The 19,046-nt window shown below is 44.3% G+C and overlaps 1 long non-coding RNA gene across 2 annotated transcripts in view; it reads right to left on the bottom strand.

Annotated features, from left to right (window-relative positions):
- The window catches only part of LOC119566590, an 84,889-nt gene extending 66,423 nt beyond the window's left edge, over positions 1–18,466 (bottom strand). Inside the window, exon 1 of one of the 2 annotated variants that reach the window (XR_006290867.1) lies at positions 18,272–18,466. This is a non-coding gene — a long non-coding RNA (uncharacterized LOC119566590). The remainder of the gene's footprint in view (positions 1–18,271) is intronic. The other variant, XR_006290866.1, reaches the window with a different exon arrangement.
- Between the last annotated feature and the right edge of the window lie 580 nt (positions 18,467–19,046).

Below are 19,046 nucleotides of genomic sequence, written 5' to 3'. Positions count from 1 at the left end.
GTGGAATTCATGAACAAATAAATGTTATTGCAATCCAGAAGCAATGGAGCGGGGGGGGGGGGGGGGGGGGGGGGGGAAGTCGATATTTGATCAATGCTGGTAGCAGGTGCTCACTGGTATTTCCAGTTTTTAAGAGGACCCTTGAATACAGCGAATAGGCCATTGGAACAACGAATGTCTTGGTGAGCAGTTACTGTGCTATTTAACTAGGGCGACGTTCCATCAGTGTAGTCTAGAGATCAGCGCAGAGGACCGGTGCGGGGGAGTCAGGTTCTCTTCCCTGTCCCTTGCTTTGTGCCCTTTATACGTGGAAAATCTTCCTGACTGAAGTCCACAGGATCTGAGATTGCTCAACATCTCTGAAAGTCAGGGTCTACTGTAGGTGGCTAAGCTTGTCCCTAGAAGCCCCAGGTAACATAGGAAGTCAACAGCAAACCTGGGAAGACAACCCGACTCCCCTGACTTCCAGTCTCACGCCCCATCCGCTGGAGCAGGAGGAGTCTGAATAGGCAAGGAATAGGCAGTGGGACAGGAAGGGCACACTTGGAACAGAAACAAAAGGCCAAGTTCTCTCCTGGTGTAAATGAAGAAAGAAGTGGTTCGGGACTATTTAGAAAAGCTGGACGTGCACAAGTCCATGGGGCCAGATGCGTTGCATCCGAGAGTGCTAAAGGAGTTGGCAGATGTGATTGCAGAGCCATTGGCCATTATCTTTGAAAACTCATGGCGATCGGGGGAAGTCCCGGACAACTGGAAAAAGGCTAATGTTGTGCCCATCTTTAAAAAAGGGAAGAAGGAGGATCCTGGGAACTACAGGCCAGTCAGCCTCATCTCAGTCCCTGGAAAAATCATGGAGCACGTCCTCAAGGAATCAATTCTGAAGCACTTAGAGGAGAGGAAAGTGATCAGGAACAGTCAGCATGGATTCACCAAGGGCAAGTCATGCCTGACTAATCCAATTGCCTTCTATGACGAAATAACTGGTTCTGTGGATGAAGGGAAAGCAGTGGACGTGTTGTTCCTTGACTTTAGCTAAGCTTTTGACACTGTCTCCCACAGTATTCTTGCCAGCAAGTTAAAGAAGTATAGGCTGGATGAATGGACTATAAGGTGGATAGAAAGCTGGCTAGATTGTCGGGCTCAACGGGTAGTGCTCAATGGCTCCATGTCTAGTTGGCAGCCGGTATCAAGTGGAGTGCCCCAAGGGTCAGTCCTGGGGCCAGTTTTGTTCAATATCTTCACAAATGATCTGGAGGATGGTGTGGATTGCACCTCAGCAAGTTTGCAGATGACACTAAACTGGGAGGAGAGGTAGATATGCTGGAGGGTAGGGATAGGATACAGAGGGACCTAGACAAATTGGAGGATTGGGCCAAAAGAAATCTGATGAGGTTCAACAAGGTCAAGTGCAGAGTCCTGCACTTAGGACGGAAGAATCCCATGCACCGCTACAGACTAGGGACCGAATGGCTCGGCAGCAGTTCTGTAGAAAAGGACCTAGGGGTTACAGTGGACGAGAAGCTGGATATGAGTCAACAGTGTGCCCTTGTTGCCAAGAAGGCCAATGGCATTTTGGTATGTATAAGTAGGGGCATTGCCAGCAGATTGAGGGACGTGATCAGTCCCCTCTATTCGACATTGGTGAGGCCTCATCCGGAGTACTGTGTCCAGTTTTGGGCCCCACACTACAAGAAGGATGTGGAAAAATTGGAAAGCGTCCAGCGGAGGGCAACAAAAATGAATAGGGGACTGGAACACATGACTTATGAGGAGAGGCTGAGGGAACTGGGGATGTTTAGTCTACGGAAGAGAAGAATGAGGGGGGATTTGATAGCTGCTTTCAACTACCTGAGAGGTGGTTCCAGAGAGGATGGTTCTAGACTATTCTCAGTGGTAGAAGAGGACAGGACAAGGAGTAATGGTCTCAAGTTGCAGTGGGGGAGGTTTAGGTTGGATATTAGGAAAAACTTTTTCACTAAGAGGGTGGTGAAACTCTGGAATGCGTTACCTAGGGAGGTGGTGGAATCTCCTTCCTTAGAAGTTTTTAAGGTCAGGCTTGACAAAGCCCTAGCTGGGATGATTTAACTGGGGATTGGTCCTGCTTTGAGCAGGGGGTTGGACTAGATGACCTCCTGAGGTGCCTTCCAACCCTGATATTCTACGATTCTATGATTCTATGAAGGTACAGCAGTGTCCATTTGCACTGGCAGGGAATTTGGCCCAGAATGCTTAGATCAGTAACCCTGCAGGCATGGGAATGGATAGGTAATAGGTTGTCATACATCAGCCACCTCCCCATTGCACACATGGTCCCCTGGCTGCTGGCCGTGTAGCACACAACACCTACCTTGTGCCCTGTGTGATACAGACTAGTTTGCCATGACAGCCAGGTTCCCAGTGCCACACGTTGTCTTGGTGGCCTCATACTATTGCCCCAAAAGGGCATACCAGTACACTGCTTTCTGGTATGGTGGGAGCCGGGGAGTGGCCTTTATTTGGTACGTTTGGCAAGGCTTACACCTTTCCCTGATGCTGCAGGTCACACAAGGCATGGACTGCTAGGGCATTCTATAGAGGCATCACTTCTCCTGGCCCTGAGCTTCAACCACCTCTGTGGTGAATTCCCAAAGCTGGCATTTGACAGTGCACAGCTGTGTTGCCCAACGATTCAGGACAGTAAGGGTGAAGAATCCCTTATCAGATGAAACTACCATGGGAATGTCAAACACTTCACATGTAAGTGTCCAAAGTGGAATTGGGCAAGAATCCTCAATCAGAGGTTTCTCCCCAAGGTTTCCCAACATAAGGAATCACAGCAGGATTTGTTTAGCTGTCTGTTTGAATTTGCCACCAACTACTAAAAGCCCAAATCCAAAAGCACCAATTTCGGATTAACTTCAGGGACTTCATGACATCCTTGCATTGCATCCCTTCAGTCATGCAGGGGAGACAGCTGGCTCTGAGCTCACAGAATAGAGCTCAGCAGAGATCTGCGCACATCCAAGAAAACGTTCCAAGTTCCCTACCCAGAGGAACCCCAACCCTAGGGTGAGAGCCCCACCCAGAGGAACCCTAACCCTACAGCAGGGAGCCCCACCCAGAGGAACCACAACCCTAGCTCCAATTCTACTACCCATAGGAACCCTAATCCAAGGGCGTGGAGCCCTACCCATACCCTAACTCCAACAGCCCTTCCCATACAAATCCTAATACTGGCTCCAACACTGGTACCCATAGGTACCTAACTCTACGGAGGGAAGCCCTACCCAAAGGAACCCTAACACTAGTTAAACTGCCCCACCCATAGGAACCCAAACCCCAGCCCCAAGTGCCCTACCCATAGGAACCCTAACCCTCGGGAGAGGAGCTGTGGTCCCTCTAAACTGCGTGGTCAGGCAGCTGCCCAGGAGTGATTCAAGTGCTATGCACTTGGTTAGCAGAGCCGCGCCTATCCGGCAGCGTGAGGTCAGGTGCCTCTCCCTCCAGCTGCTTTGCAGCCACGTTGCTCCTGCAGCTGCTCCTGTGGCTGTGCACAGTGAGGGGCGCTGATGTCCGGGTGTCCCCCTTCCCCTTGCCCCTACACCCCTTCGCCACAGAGCAGGGGAGAGGGAACAGGGTTCAGGACTTGCAGCAGCTCTGAGGTCTGAACGAGCCTTCCGGGCCATGGGTGAGTGCCTCAAAGAGACAGCGCACAGTCTCTCAGAGACGTCCCCAGCAGCCAGCACATGTGCTCTCGCTCTTGCTGACATATACACACTGTCTCTCCCATGTACCCCATTTCCACAGAGCAAGGGAGGAGGGACAGGGCTCAGGAGCAGGAGAGCTTTCAGTGGGTGCCTTAAAGAGACGGTGCACCACATCTCTCAGAAAATTCCCCAGCCGTCAGCACACACAGTCTCTGTGTCTCTCCCATACACAGTCAGTATGTGTGTGTGTGTCTCTCTCTCTTGCACACACACACACAAACACACACAGAGTGTCTCTGTCTCCGTCTCTCTCTCTCTCTCTCTCACACACACACACACAGTCTCTGTGTGTCTCTCTCACACAAGCACACAGTCTCTCTCTCTCTCTCTCTCTCACACACACACACACACACACACACACACACACAGGCGCTGTGTCTCTCTCACACACACACAGAGACACGCACAGTCTCTGTGTGTCTCTCTCTCGTCTCTCTCTCCTGCACAGTCTTTCACACTCACCTCCCAACACATACCTGTATTATTGTTGTTGTTACTTCTTGGTACTTCCTGGAGTGCACATATATTCTGTAAAAAGAGTACTTGTGGCACCTTAGAGACTAACAAATTTATTAAGTACTCTGTTCTTTTTGCTGATACACACTAACACGGCTGCTACTCTGAAACCATATATTCTGTGTAATTGTATTCTTTCAAAGTGTGTTATTTTAGTTTTTTGACTGGTCTATGCATTTCATAATTTTTATTTCTGGAGTAATTATCCCTATGGTAACTTTTTTAAAATATATATTATATCTAGGGTTTTTTTTGTTTCTACTGGTGGCGCATATCCACACATTACCTTGGTGCACATAACAAAATGTATTCCACACATGGAAAAAATTAGAGGGAACTTTGGTAGGGAGCCCGACCCACAGGAAGCCCAACCCTAGTTCCAGGTGCCCTACCCATAGGAACCCTAACCCTAGGGCAGAGAGCGCTACCCGTAGGAACCCTAAGCCTGAGGCAAGGAGTTCTATCCATAGGAACCCTAACCCTAGCTACAAGTCTGGTACCCATAGGAACCCTAAACCTGGGCAGGGAGCCCTACTATAGAAACCCTAACCGTAGCTCTATTTCTGGTACCGTAGGATCTCAAACCATAGGGTGGCAAGCCCCACCCATAGGAGCCCTAACCCTAGGGTGGCACGTCCCACCCATAAGAGTCACAATTCTGTCTCCAAGAACCCTACCCATAGGAACCGTAACCCTAGCTCCAAGTCTGGTACCAGAGGAGCCCAAACCTTAGGGCAGGGAGTCCTAGCTGTAGCTCTTAATACCATACGCATTCGAACCCTAACCCAGCTGCAACTGCCCTACCCATAGGAACCCTAACCCTAGGGCAGGGAGCCCTAGCCACAGGAACCATAACTCTAGGTCCAAGTGCCCTGCCGCTAGGGGCTTTGGAGATCAAATAGCGAGGAGACTCTCCGTGCTGCACGCAGGAGAAAGGGAAACTTTGCTGATTCATTCGAAACCACAGCTCAGCAAACAAAGGGCTCTGCAGTAAATACATATACACAAATGAATACGCCTTCACCTTTTCCTTTACAAGTTCTGTGGTAGTTCAGGGTTGCTCTGAAAGCAGTCTGTGTTTGGATACGAAGATTAGAGTAATACTTCGCTTCAGTAGATCTCAGAAGTCTTTACAAGAGTGGGTAAATATCATTCAGATAGGGAAACAGAGGCTAAAACATTTGCTCAAGGTCCCACATCTACTGAACAGCAGAACTGGGAACAGAACCTGTGTCATTAGCATTCCAGTAGCTGTATCCTATGTGTGGCTCCATACTACCTCCTTCACAGGTGTTGCCATTCATCACATGACTACCACCACCACAGTAGTGATTTATTACTAGGGCCTCCTTTTTGCAAAATTCTGCAGGTGAGTAAAGTTCTAGAGACTCCACTAACCATCACTGAAATTATTCTAGTATTTGCTTGCATTACAGTAGTACGTAGACACCCCAATTGAGAACAGGGCCCTTTGTGCTAGGGGCCGTGTATATACATAGCGAGACCCTGAAGAGTTTACAGTCTAAGTCAACCTTATTTTACACATGAGGCCGTACATTTTAAGTGACTAGCCTCAAGTCCCAGGGAATATACTGCAGAACTGAACATAGAACCCAAAATTCCAGTCTAGTTCCCTAATCCCATTCACCTACAACCCTGAAAAGCGTGAACTGTCCCAGTCATCTCAATGACATGTCAACTCAAACCTATTAACAGCGTAAAATGTCAGCATTGTTAAAGTTATCAGCAGTGAAACAGTGAACAGAAACATTCACTGAATGTGTGTATGAATTGCTGTTGGAGACAGAGGCATATTGTGCGAGAGCAGTCAGAAGTCAGGCAGGTCTCAAGGGATACTGAAGAGTGGAATTCAGAATTTAAGTTTCCCAAAACATTTCAGGTCACTTCCATCTTTGCCCACAAACATCCTCTCCCCAGCACCAACAATCTTGAGTTCCAAAATTCCAGTTGACTTTCTGTACCTTCTCAGGGTGCCAGATTCCCCAGTTTTCTTCTACCAAGCTCTGTCAACCTCCAGCTTCTCCCAGGACAGCTTCCAGGATGCAGTTTTGTATTGGCAATGCAAAAATCCGTGGCGATTAATATAAATTTAATTTGGTATGAAAGTACATGAGAAATATGGTACGGTTTGCATTACTCATATCTGAATCAGTAAAGCCCTCCATTGTCTAGCATACCAGAATCTGCCACAAAAGTCCCAGCTTGCCACAGAACTAACCAGCAGATTGTTGTCACAATCAGGGGGTTGTGTCATGGAATTTAGGTCCAATTCACTTCAGAACATAAGGGTCTTGGTCTACAACTCTGTCTACATGGTGATTGTAGCTAACATTTCTGATATCAGTTTGGACTGGGCCCCTGTCTGAGGGAAGGCAGGGGTGAGAAGCATAGGTCTGAAAAAATTATATGTCAGTGGAAACAAAGATTTTCCCTGGTATATTTCTCTTGCTGGAACTAAGCCTGCATGTTAGCCTCAATGCAGGGGCTGGGTGGCAGGCAACATCCTGGAAGAGAAAACATATCAGTCACACTTCTCTAAAAAAGCCCTCAGCAGTCACTTTTATACCACTGGTTTCAGAGTGGTAGCCGTGTTAGTCTGTATCAGCCAAAAAAACGAGGAGTCCTTGTGGCACCTTAGAGACTAACAAATTTATCTGGGCATAAGCTTTTGTGGGCTAGAACCCACTTCATCGATGCATGGCGTGGAAAACACAGTAGTAGGTATAAATAAGCACGTGAAAGGATGGGAGTTGCCTTACCATGTGGGCGGTCAGTCTAACGAGACAATTCAATTAACAGTAGGATACTAAGGGAGGAAAAATCATTTATGAGAGTGGCCCATTTCAAACAGTTGACAAGAAGGTGAGAGTAACAGTAGGGGGAAATTAGTATGGGGGAAATTAGGTTTAGGTTTTGTAATGACCCAACCACTCCCAGTCTTTATTCATGCCTAATTTGATGGTGTCCAGTTTGCAAATTAATTCCAGTTCTGCAGTTTCACGTTGGAGTCTGTTTTTGAAGTTTTTTTGTTGAAGAAGTGCCACTTTTAGGTCTGTTATTGAGTGACCAGGGAGATTGAAGTGTTCTCCTACTGGTTTTTGAATGTTATAATTCCTGATGTCAGAGTTGTGTCCATTTATTCTTTTGCGCAGAGACTGTCCAGTTTGGCCAATGTACATGGCAGAGGGGCATTGCTGGCATATGATGGCATCTGTCACATTGGTAGATGTGCAGGTGAACGAGCCCCTGATGGTGTGGCTGATGTGGTTAGGTCCTATGATGGTGTCCCTTGAATAGATATGCAGACAGAGTTGGCACTGGGGTTTGTTGCAGGATTTGGTTCCTGGGTTGGTGTTTTTGTTGTGTGGTGTATAGTTGCTGGTGAGTATTTGCTTCAGGTTGGGGGGCTGTCTGTAAGCGAGGACTGGCCTGTGCCCCTAGGTCTGTGAGAGTGAGGGATCGTCCTTCAGGATAGGCTGTAGATCCTTGATGATGCGTGGGAGAGGTTTTAGTTGGGGGCTGTAGGTAACGGCTAGTGACGTTCTGTTACTTTCTTTGTTAGGCCTGTCCTGTAGTAGGTGACTTCTGGGTACCCTTCTGGCTCTGTCAACCTGTTTCTTCACTTCACCAAGTGGGTATTGTAGTTTTAAGAACACTTGATAGAGATCCTGTAGGTGTTCGTCTCTGTCTGAAGGACTGAAGCAAATGCGGTTGTATCTTAGAGCTTGGCTGTAGACAATGGACCGTGTGATGTGGTCTGGATGAAAGCTGGAGACATGTAGGTAAGTACAGCGGTCAGTAGGTTTCCGGTATAGGGTGGTGTTTTTGTGACCATCGCTTATTAGCACTGTAGTGTCTAGGAAGTGGACCTCTTTTGTGGACTGGTCCAGGCTGAGGTTGATAGTGGGGTGGAAATTGTTGAAATCCTGGTGGAATTCCTCAAGGTCTTCCTTCCCAGGGGTCCAGATGATGAAGATGTCATCCATGTAGTGAAAGTAGAGTAGGGGCATTAGGGGACGAGAGCTGAGGAAGCATTGTTCTAAGTCAGCCATAAAAATGTTGGCATACTGTGGGGTCATGCGGGTACCCATAGCAGTCCCGCTGACTTGAAGGTATAAATTGTCCCCAAATCTGAAATAGTTGTTGGTGAGGACAAAGTCACAAACATTTTATACCACTGTATGGAAGCCCATGCTATAAAAAGACCCCCCAAAACTCTTCTTTCCTCAATGTGAAACACTTGTAAATAAGTCAGCCATTCCCAAATTCAGCTTTCCTACTTATTTTCTTGTAAAAAATCACTCATTAGGAAAGTTGTTGGTTTGGTTTTTTTGGTCACCTTTTCTTGTTTTCCTCATAATACCACATACCTTGGCATGTCTCCTATGCAAAAGGAAACAGTGGATTATGGAACATTTGGCCAAATTCAACTCTAAACTCTGTAGCATTACTGCCACCAGCGATGAATTTGGTCCCATGTGTTATTTGCAAGGATTCTTAAAGAAAACAAGACATCCCCTTAATGCAAACACTGACAGGGACACTGTAGTATGAAAAGAAGCTATTATTAACCCTAACCAGCCATTAACTGTATCACTGAAGGAGGCCATGACTGCTTCCATGCAGAATTAAGCATGGAAACACTGGACTTCAGAGAGCACACTCCAGATATGCTGGGCAACAGGACAGGTGCATTTTGCTGGCGTGCTGAATCATTTAAAACCAGAGTCTATAAGACTGGATTTAGACTAGGGCACACAGATGCAGATTAGGAAGTGAATGTGTTTTGTAACAAGTATACATACATAATAAGTATGTATTCGAAGACACATCAAACATCTGTTTCCCACTGGGCTGCACTTCCCCAAGGGATGATGACCAAGCTTCCTAAAAGCAACACCCTATACGCCTCATCGGAAAATACTTTCATGTGTGTGCACGGGCACTAATACAGCCATGCTCCTCTAGTATCTGTCCAGCTAGCAAATCGGGCTGCAATTCTCCTTCACACATATTGACATTTACTCGAAAACGGAATCACAGGGAGGTCTCACACATCCTCTTTAGCATTTGCTTTATCTGTCATCTCCATCTGTCACCATTTCCCGTCCCTTTAGATAGTTTCCACTGCTATTGTTCAGTTAGACATAATTCCTCTTCCTCCCATCTCCCAGTGTTTGGCCTCGATTATCCTCGCTCCTTTTTCTTCTGCTCTTTCACTCCAGGTTGGGTAGTCCATAGCAACCTGCAGAGATGCTGTAGCCTTTCACAGACCTCTGCTAGGCCAGTGGTCCTATTGTTTCTAGTTACTGTCTCCCATTTTACTCCCTACCTGTTAGAAGCAGCTTTTGATACCCTAGTTGTCATGAGTTTAATGGGGGAGAGGGGAGAAGAGGAAGACATTTAAGGTCAAATTTATAAAAATTTATAAAAATTATAAAAATTTATGTTTATAAATTTATAAAATTTATAAAATTTATAAAAATTTATGTTGCAAAAACAAAACGTTTTTATAAAAACGTTTTTATAAACATTTTATAAATTTATGTTGCAAAAACAAAACGTTTTTATAAAAACGTTTTTATAAAAATTTATAAAAATTATAAAAATTTATGTTTATAAATTTATAAATTTATAAAATTTATAAAATTTATAAATTTATAAAAATTTATGTTGCAAAAACAAAACGTTTGATTAAATCTTTGTCAATATTTTCTCCATTTTTCAAGCAACCGTTGAATGGTTTTACATTTTGAAATTAATTGTTTTGTTACAAACGCCACCAAAATGTTTATAGTTTAATATCTTACTAGTCCCCTCCTTCCCTCAGTCTTTCAACTAAATCTATACACTAATTTATTGCATAGGATCACATCAACCTCTAACAGCTGAGGTCGGAATAACAGCCTGCTTACAAATATGGAATGATGTTATGCCATGAAGTCACATGGGAGGGGGTTTTGGAGCTGAAAATCCAAGGTTCAATCTCTGATGAATGTGACCATTGTGACAGACTGATAATATCCTGAACAAACCTTAAGAAATTAAGATAGTTTTAATAAGTTAAGCTTAACCTTACTGAATTAAGGTTAACACCTTTGGGGTACATTGTATTAAAAATGCAGTGTATCGCAAAGGTATTAAGCTTAACCTTACTGATTAAAAATGCAGTTGTATACGTTGTGACTTTTAGGCACCTTCTCTAGGTAGGGAGGGGGGATGCTAATGAACTTCCTCTGTTATCAGCCTTTGAAGCCACCTCCCTGGGGAGATGTGTATATACTAGTTCAAACTGGATTCTCCAGAGAGCAACAAAGGAAATACTTTTGGATGAAAGCCTGGGATTTAAGCTGACTCAGGACCTTCTTCCTGATCCAGCAAACAGACAGGACCCCTGGTCCACAGAGGGCCCCAATCCTTAGGGGTGGATTGGTCTAGTGAGACCCCATGAGACTGGATGCTTGTTCTGAGCTGAAGCTCTGATGAACTTGTGACCATGAGGAAGCCCCTAGGGTCGGGTGCTGAGAGGCCACTTATGGCTGAGATCAGAACAGATCCTCAAGGTCACTACTTACAAATTTTCAGCATCTATAGTAAATGGGAGTCTGACAACTATCATGCTCCTAATTTTGTGCTGATCATGCTTTCTGAAGGGCTTTTTTCCTATGTAGCCCATCAAAAGCAACTATTCATTGTTGTGTTGCCACTGGGATAACATCTCTTGTTCTATGGCTAAATGTTTTATTTCCAGTTATTCTATATGTTTATCAGATTTGTCATGTCATCATTTCATAATCACTGCTGGGTTTCTTTCTGGAGCCAGTCAGAGAACAGAAAATTCCACCATGAACTTATCTGTTTTTTTAGTTTAGTGAAGCAACAAGAGATTTTGCTTTTTGCAAAATCAGTTGGAAGTGTGATTCTTCTCATTGCTATGAGCGAGGAGGAGTTGTGGGGCGGAGAGGTGATATGGGCACACATGGTCCACTCACAGTTCTAGCAATGAGCCCAGCCAGCAGTGCTGGCTCCTAAGGAAGAATTCCCTTGAATTTGGAAATAAGGAAAAGCAGGAAACCCTCACTTTAAATTGAGGATGCTTTTGGTTTTGAAAGGCCTGAGCTAGCTTTCATTAAACAGTTAGTGGCTAACGGTCTGATCCAGCAAAGCTGGAGTCAGCTCTACTCTGAAAAGTCTGCTCCTATTGAAACTAATGGGAATTTTGCTTTTGATTTCAGTACAAGCAGGATTGCATCCTAAAGCCAGCCAGCTCAGAATCAAAAGCAGATCTAATAGGACTAGGTTTTATCCCACTCTTGATACCCTTTTAAAACCAGAATCAGCCTTTGATTCCATAATAAAAGGCAAAGTTTACATTTTAAGAACTTTCTATCAATACCTTGCATTTATATAGAGTCTTTTGGAAAGCATTCTCCCCCCCAAGCACTAATTCTCACCAGTATCCTTTCTAGGTGTATCAGGGTTATTGTATCCATATTACAGAGGACCAGACTAATGCTCACAGGGAATTAATTGCATTGCAGAGGAAGGACTAAAACTTGCCATCCTGCTTCATGGTCCTCCTGCTTTAACTTAGCTGGCAGAAGAGTCAATTGATCTTTGATTTAAATACCAGACTGACATTTTGAGGGCTCAGAGCGGGAAGAGACCTTTGCATTTCCTGTTTCACTGAACAAGCTACACAGGAGGGGGAGTATTCAGCACCACTACACTGTAGTATTTGTCAAAACCAGCAGCTGTTCTCCTACCTTACCCTATGTGAGAATAGTTTGGGGGGCTTTTTAGATCACAACAGGTCTATGCATAAGTAAATAAACTAGCCTGTCACTCTCCACAACCCAGAGACATCCTATGCCCATTATAACAGGTCTGCAAGTGAACAGACTAGTTTAAAGGGAGTTCCCTAGCAACAGCAAAGCTCAAGAGAAATCATGCTCGGAGTTAGCTGGATTTCCATCTGCTGGAGCGCTGTGCACAATTGTCCATCCACAATCTGCTCTAGGAGTGGTTGAGTTATGAAACATGTGCCCATTATGGTACTAAATAGAAGTCAAATAAAGTAGTTATAAAGCCCATTAAAATTTCTATCATGTTGTCCTCCTTCATCCTCTTCTTTTTCTATATTTGTCCCCCATCCCGTCCGCACCCCTTGGTCTACCTGTTGGCCACAATTTAAAGTTTTAAAAATCCTTTATCTTTGCTTGGACAGCAAGTAAGGGACTATAGTGCTTGGCTTCCAGTGCTACCGCAGATCACTGCATCCCATCCTGGCCAGCAGCCCATTGTGCCCCAGCCTCCAATTTCATCAGCTCCCTTTCCCTTCCCCCTCTTGGAAGATTGCTCTAACAGCGTAAAAATCTTCAAGTCACTATTTCTTTTGAAGATATTATAGACCAGTTTGCTAGTATGCCACTGACTGTGTGACCTTGAGCACAGTATTCAGCATCCTTGTGAGTCAGTTTACCCATCTGAGTTTTAAATACCTACCCCAGTATGAATTGCAAGGAGATCATTAGATGAAAGGTGCTGTACATGATAAAGTGCAATGTATGACCACCACCATCTATGAGGAAATGTTTACTGGTTACTTGGGACTTCGACTCAATCCTGGGTAGAGCTGGACAAAATTTTTAGTGAGTAGTTTATTCACTCAAGAAGGGCAGTTTCAGACCAACCAAAACCATTGCTAAATTTGGGTCAAACTTGTTTTGGCCAAGGGGTGGAGAGGGGGGAGAAAAATATTCTGAAAAAGGTCAAACTTTGAGATTTTTTGAAACAAATGTTTTGATTTATTTTTTTAAAATAAAATAGTTTTGAAATTTAGCTATATTTAACTAAAAACCATACCCAAAAGGGTAAAAGACATCCACCAACAAAAAGGAGCATTTCATTTGGGTGGACCCCAAAATGAAATTTAGGGTGGATTATTTGGTTCAGCCACAGATCGGGGTGACGAGGGGAAAGAGATGGACGAGGCGGGGTGGGGAATCGAGTATTTGCCCAGCTCTGGTCCTGGCTCTGCTGTGGATTCACTGTAGTTTTGCTGTGGTAATGTATGAGACATTACATTTCTGTTTGCTGATACATACCCAACTGCTGGGGGTTCTTTAGCAAAGACAGCATCTGACATCCCCCTGATACTTCTCAGGTTAAAAGCCAGAAGCAAAAATACTCTAAACGAGTCAATCCTTCTTTAAACAAAAAACAAACAAAAAAAACACAAGCACAATTTTGGACAATCTTTTTCAGGTTGCTGGAGAAAACTCTTACCGTTGGCTAGAATTATTGTGATGCCAGGAGGACACACTTTGGTCTCCTTCGCCTCATCTTTTGTCTTAGCCATCTGACTTTTACCTCTCTGGCTTTTACACAACAGAAACTCCTTTCAGTCATGGAAGCTCAGCAAGTGTAAACGTATGAGTTATTTTGGTAGCCACACAAACCCCTGAGATGAAGGGAGGGTGGGGCTTTTTTGAGAGAGAGTGATTGGGCCACCAAGAATTCATTAAGCATGATGCTAAAACTGAAGGTCACAATGAAGCCTACATTTCTTAGTTGCTCACCATGCTTTAGAACTTAAATGCAAATACGTTGGGGGCGGCGGGGAGGGGAAGGACACTCTTTTGGCTTTCAAGCTTCTGCCTCCATATTGTCTATGGTACTTATTCGTTCCCATAGTATTTGAGTACCTCATGATCTTTAATACATTTATTCTCAACACCTCAGTGAGGTAGAGAAGTACTACTATCCCCATTTTACAGATGGGGAAACTGAGGCAAAGAGTAAATCACTTGCCTAAATTCACACAGGAAAACACATGGCAGAGCACAGAATTGAACATGGTTCTTCCCAAACTAGACCATCCTTTTCTCTGTAGTCATCCTCAAAGCTGCATCTAAAACAACATTCCCCCATGCTTTTCCTCCCCTTCCCTTTTTATTCTGGCATGTCTCTTCATCTATCCCCATTTGCATTATGCAAGGTACTAGAGAGCCCCGATCATGGTCTGATGGTTATCTGCTCTTCTCTGAGGAGTTACCACGGCACAGGATCCACTTGCTATGTGATGGAGGCACAACTGGTAAGCTTCTGGATGGCCTCTACTCTCACTGAATTCACTGGGCGTTGGGGATGTGCAGCAGCTCACAGCACCTTGCGGGATGAGGCCCACAGTGCATAATAGCCTCTCCCTTGGGAGTGCGGTAGAGGAAACTCCATTACGGAAACTTCACAGGGTTTCTTATCTTTTAGGCCAGTGGCTCTCAACCTTTCCAGGCTATTGTATCCCTTTCAGGAGTCTGATGTGTCTTGCGGACCCCAAGTCTCACCTCATTTAAAAACTACTCGCTTACAAAATCAGACATAAAAATACAAAAATGTTACTGAAAAACTGCTCAATTATAAAATAAATCAATTGGAAGATAAATATTGTACGTACATTTCAATGTATATAGAGCAGAAACAAGTCATTGTGTGTGTGAAATTTTAGTTTGTACTGACTCGCCAGTGCTTTTTATGTAGCCTGTTGTAAAACTAGTCAAATATCTAGACGAGTTGATGTACCCGCTGGAAGACCTCTGCGTACCCCCCAGGGGTCCATGTACCCCTGGTTGAGAACCACTGCTTTAGGCTGTGTTCTCCTGCCCTGCAAACATAGTAGATAATCGGCAACTATTTTGCTAATTCTGTAAAAATTGTATTGATGGCTTCCAGGCAACAGATGCATTTTCTGAGTAAGAAGTAGCAACATGGCTATATATTTATTGTGAGTCTGTCCTCATACCTGTCTTTTCCCCCCTCATAAGTACATGAACTCTTTGCCCAGCTCTGCTTGATTTATAAGCTGGTAGCCAAGCAGGATTCTAAGATATCAGTTTGCCATGCTTCTTGTGTTTGAACTTTGCAAATAGCACTTATCAGTGCACAGACTGATATTGGATTGTTGTCCCTTTGGCTTTATCAGAGTTAAAGGACCCATTCTCAGTGTCATGGATTGTGGTATTGGGAGCAGATGCCTTCAAGGGCTGAGCTTCCCAGAGAGTCTGAGCAGGGTGCTGTGCAGCTCTTATTGTCGCTAAAAGCCTGGTGGAATCAAACAATGAATAAAGTAGATTTCATTCAAACACCTAAACTCCTGAATGATCATTGAATTCCACATTAATGGTCCTAAATACTTTACCCTTGTGTTGTGGGATGTAAGGTTTTGGAATAGATAGTGAAGAGCCCCCTAACAGGACTACCAAATTACAAGGTTATAACATTTATATTGCTGCAGTACCTAGAAGCCAGCCAGGCTGGAGCCCTGTTGTGCTAGGCGCTGTACAAAGATGGATTAAGCAATAGCCTGGATGTTCTTGTGGGCTTTTCTGTTTGTGCTTAAAGTTAGCAGTGAGTGTGTGTGTCTCTCGTCATAGCTTCTCTCCCCAAAAGCCCTAAGCTGCCACGTGATACATTGCTTTAGTTGTAGAGATTGATGGAGTAGGAGTTTCTCATATTTTAATTGTACCGAATCTGTTATCATCATCCCTAGCGCTTTTCATCCATAGATCTCAAAGTGCTTTACAAATCAGGTCAGTATTAACCTCATTTTACAGATGGGAAACTGAGGTACAGGGCAGTGAAGTGACTTGCCCAAGGTCAGCCAGTAGGCCATTGACCAAGTCACGAATAGAACCTGGATCTCCTGACTCCCAGACACAGAGATAAATGCTTTCAAAATAATAATCCTGTTTCTGCACTGCCCCCACCCCCATGACAAGTGGGTGTAACACGCTCCTATTCTGCTGTGGTGATACTTTACACTGGTGTATAAATGCGTTCCTATTCATATACATGCTGTATAACCAGCGCACAAAGGGTGAGGCATTGAAGAATCATGTCTAATATTTGTAGCTTTCTACTTTTGCTTGCAAATTAATGGAAGAATTTCCATGGGTGAGTATGCTAACAGAGGGGCGTTAAGACATTTGGATGCAAGATGCTAAGCTGTCCTTGTTAGGTTGGTTCCTCCATTTTAGTAACTATCTATGTATGAGGCTCACCTGACATTAGCAATGTTACCTGCAGAGTGTTTTAGTACCATGCACTAATTCTCACATATTGGCTGTAATTAATCCTTTGTAATGTCAGTTCATTCAATCACTGAGTTCATGTTGAATCCAAGCTTTGAGATACTAATCAGCTCTTCCCCTCGCAGCACCCCACTGCAAGATTTTCCTATATTTTGAAATACAGGTGCATCCAAAGTTAGACTAGGATGAACTTTGGGTTTTAAGTCTCCGCTGCAAAAAGTAAAAAGGAGCACCTAGGTAATGAAATAAACTTCCCTAAAATAGTGAACCAAGGGGTCAGAAACATACCATTTTGCTGAGGCATACAAAGCAGTTATTCACTTTCCTATGTCTGACAAGGCCACCGTCTAAAAACCTCTGGCATTTTCAAAGCTTCCAGCAAAGGAACTAATCTTAAAGATCTTCCGTTCCTTGGTCTATCCCTGCAAGATACTACATGCCAACTCTTGGGAGATATTGAGCTTCCCCAACTCCCACTGAAGTCTGTTAATGAAAAATAGAGCAATGAAAGCAGTCACCACCTCAATAGTGGACAGAGGCCAGACCATGCCTGGGGAACTAGTGATTGACTGAAGTTAATGGCCTTCAGCTTAGTCTTGTGTCATTCACCTCCTCTGCTTGTCAGAAATTCATCCAAGAAATTTCCTGTGCCTTCCTCATTGCTTTATTAAATGGCTAATTAATAAAAGGAAAATGCACCTTCAAAGTAAAACCATTGACTTAGTGCTGTACTAACCAGCCTTTTGAACATTCGGAGAAGTTCCCACAAAAAATGTCTCCCAGTTAGCTTGTGATGAGAACCAGGCCTCTGGTGTTTAAAAGGCCCAGTTCTCAAAAGGCCCCTTTGCACTGCAACAGTGATGGGAAAAGACCTTAGGGTAAAATTTTCCACATCTGGACTTAGGCTCCTAAATCACTTGGGCATTTCTGAACATTTTATTTTTAATCTAAAAGGGAATCAGGCCCCAAAACTGTTCCATAAGGGAGTCCAATGCATTCCAAAGGCAAAAGATTTGTTTTTCAGAGATTTTGCAAGTCCCAGAAGTAGCATCTCTGGTGGGGATGAGTTAGCTGTAACCACAGAAAGGAATGCATCATTCTTTCAGAGACAGGGAAGCCATCCCAACTTCTCTTTAATATAGTGGTGAAATATGAACAAGGGTTTCTTCTTCCTCTCACACTAGCTCAATACTGTTCTCCTTTCTGTCCCTCCTCTTCCCCAAAAAAGCCATATGTATAAAGTAAGCAGCTTCTGAAGGTGTTTGCCCTTTATCTCAGCCCTAAATGACCTAACCACTATTTCTGATTCTATCACCCAGCTAAGAGCGTATTTAACAAGTTCAGAATGGCTTACCAGTGGATTTTGTTTCCCAAGGTACAGTATACTCTGTCTCTGGACTGACTAGACGTTCACTTACACAATGCATTGGCAAAGGACTAACAAGACCTGTGCCAGGGTCAATCTGGAGTTGCACACAGTTGTTGGGACAGTTGTTGGGACAGTTGTTGGATTTTGTTTTTTAGATTAATCATGGTGCAAGGTAGTTCCCATTTTGGAGATTTTTAGGATCACCTGGGCTTTCTGACTGCTCCTGCTAGCAAACAAGGAGTGGAGATTGAGCAGTAAGTTTGCCAGCAACTCACTGGGAGTGTACAGATCCAGGTACAGGTTCCAGCAGTCAACTGCTCCACATGCCGAGATAGATTAGATAAAGGGCCCTGATCCTTTTGTGCTGTTTTTAGACTCCATTGCATGGGCTCTTACTAGCTGATCTATCAACCTGTGGCCCAGCCTATAACATCAGAGGATTTGTATTCAGTATCCGTACCATACTTGAGCCTGAGATCACATTGCCAGTCAGGCTGATGGATGTTGTATGGCAAAGGACAAGCACTTACCTTTCCAGAAGAAGTCTGTTGTCACCCAGTGATCCCACACAAGCGATTAATGCTATTAAATTCAGCTGTGTCTGACATAAGGATTGTTCCTTGTTATTTGCATCACAGTAACACCCAGATGGCCCCATACATTACACACTGTGCAAACACACAGAGAGACAATGCCTTCCTCAGAACGCCCGCTATCTGAAGTGTGAGAGGGAAACAGGTGCACATGCAAATAAAGTGGTTTGCCCATGACAACGCAGCAGATCAGTGGAAGGGCTAGGAATAGAACCCAGCTTGCTATCTTAGCTACACTGTCTCTTGGGTTGTTTTTTCCTTCACCAGACTCAGAAAGGTAAGTTACCAATTGCACACAAAGGAATATTGCCACATAGATGAGGCCCAAAAGAATATTCCAAAAACCACAATTAAACAAGTTTCTTTAAACATTTTTTGCTTCTGTTTTGGTTTTGAAATTTCCTTTCATTGCAATGTATGAACTAGTCCACTCCCCTACATGGCCAGACATGACGGCTGCTTCCCGACCCGGGAGCCACGCAATCGGCAGTGCCGTGGCTAGCAGGGAGCCTGCCAGCCCCACTGCGCCACTGTGCTAATCACATATTCAATGGCCCGGTCAACATGCAAAACCGGCCACCTGGTCACCCTAACGCAGCACCTTCTCTTCCGGTGACTCAGCCTTCTAGCAAGGCCTTCCCTTCTGGGGTTATAACTGTCCAAACTAGAACCTTAACACAAACAACATCCTTCTGCTCTCTCTTGGGCTAGG

Source organism: Chelonia mydas, chromosome 5 (genome assembly GCF_015237465.2).
Source record: "Chelonia mydas isolate rCheMyd1 chromosome 5, rCheMyd1.pri.v2, whole genome shotgun sequence".
Lineage (NCBI taxonomy): Eukaryota > Metazoa > Chordata > Testudines > Cheloniidae > Chelonia > Chelonia mydas.
Note: the sequence above shows the minus strand (reverse complement) of the source record. Positions and strands in the feature narration are given on the sequence as shown.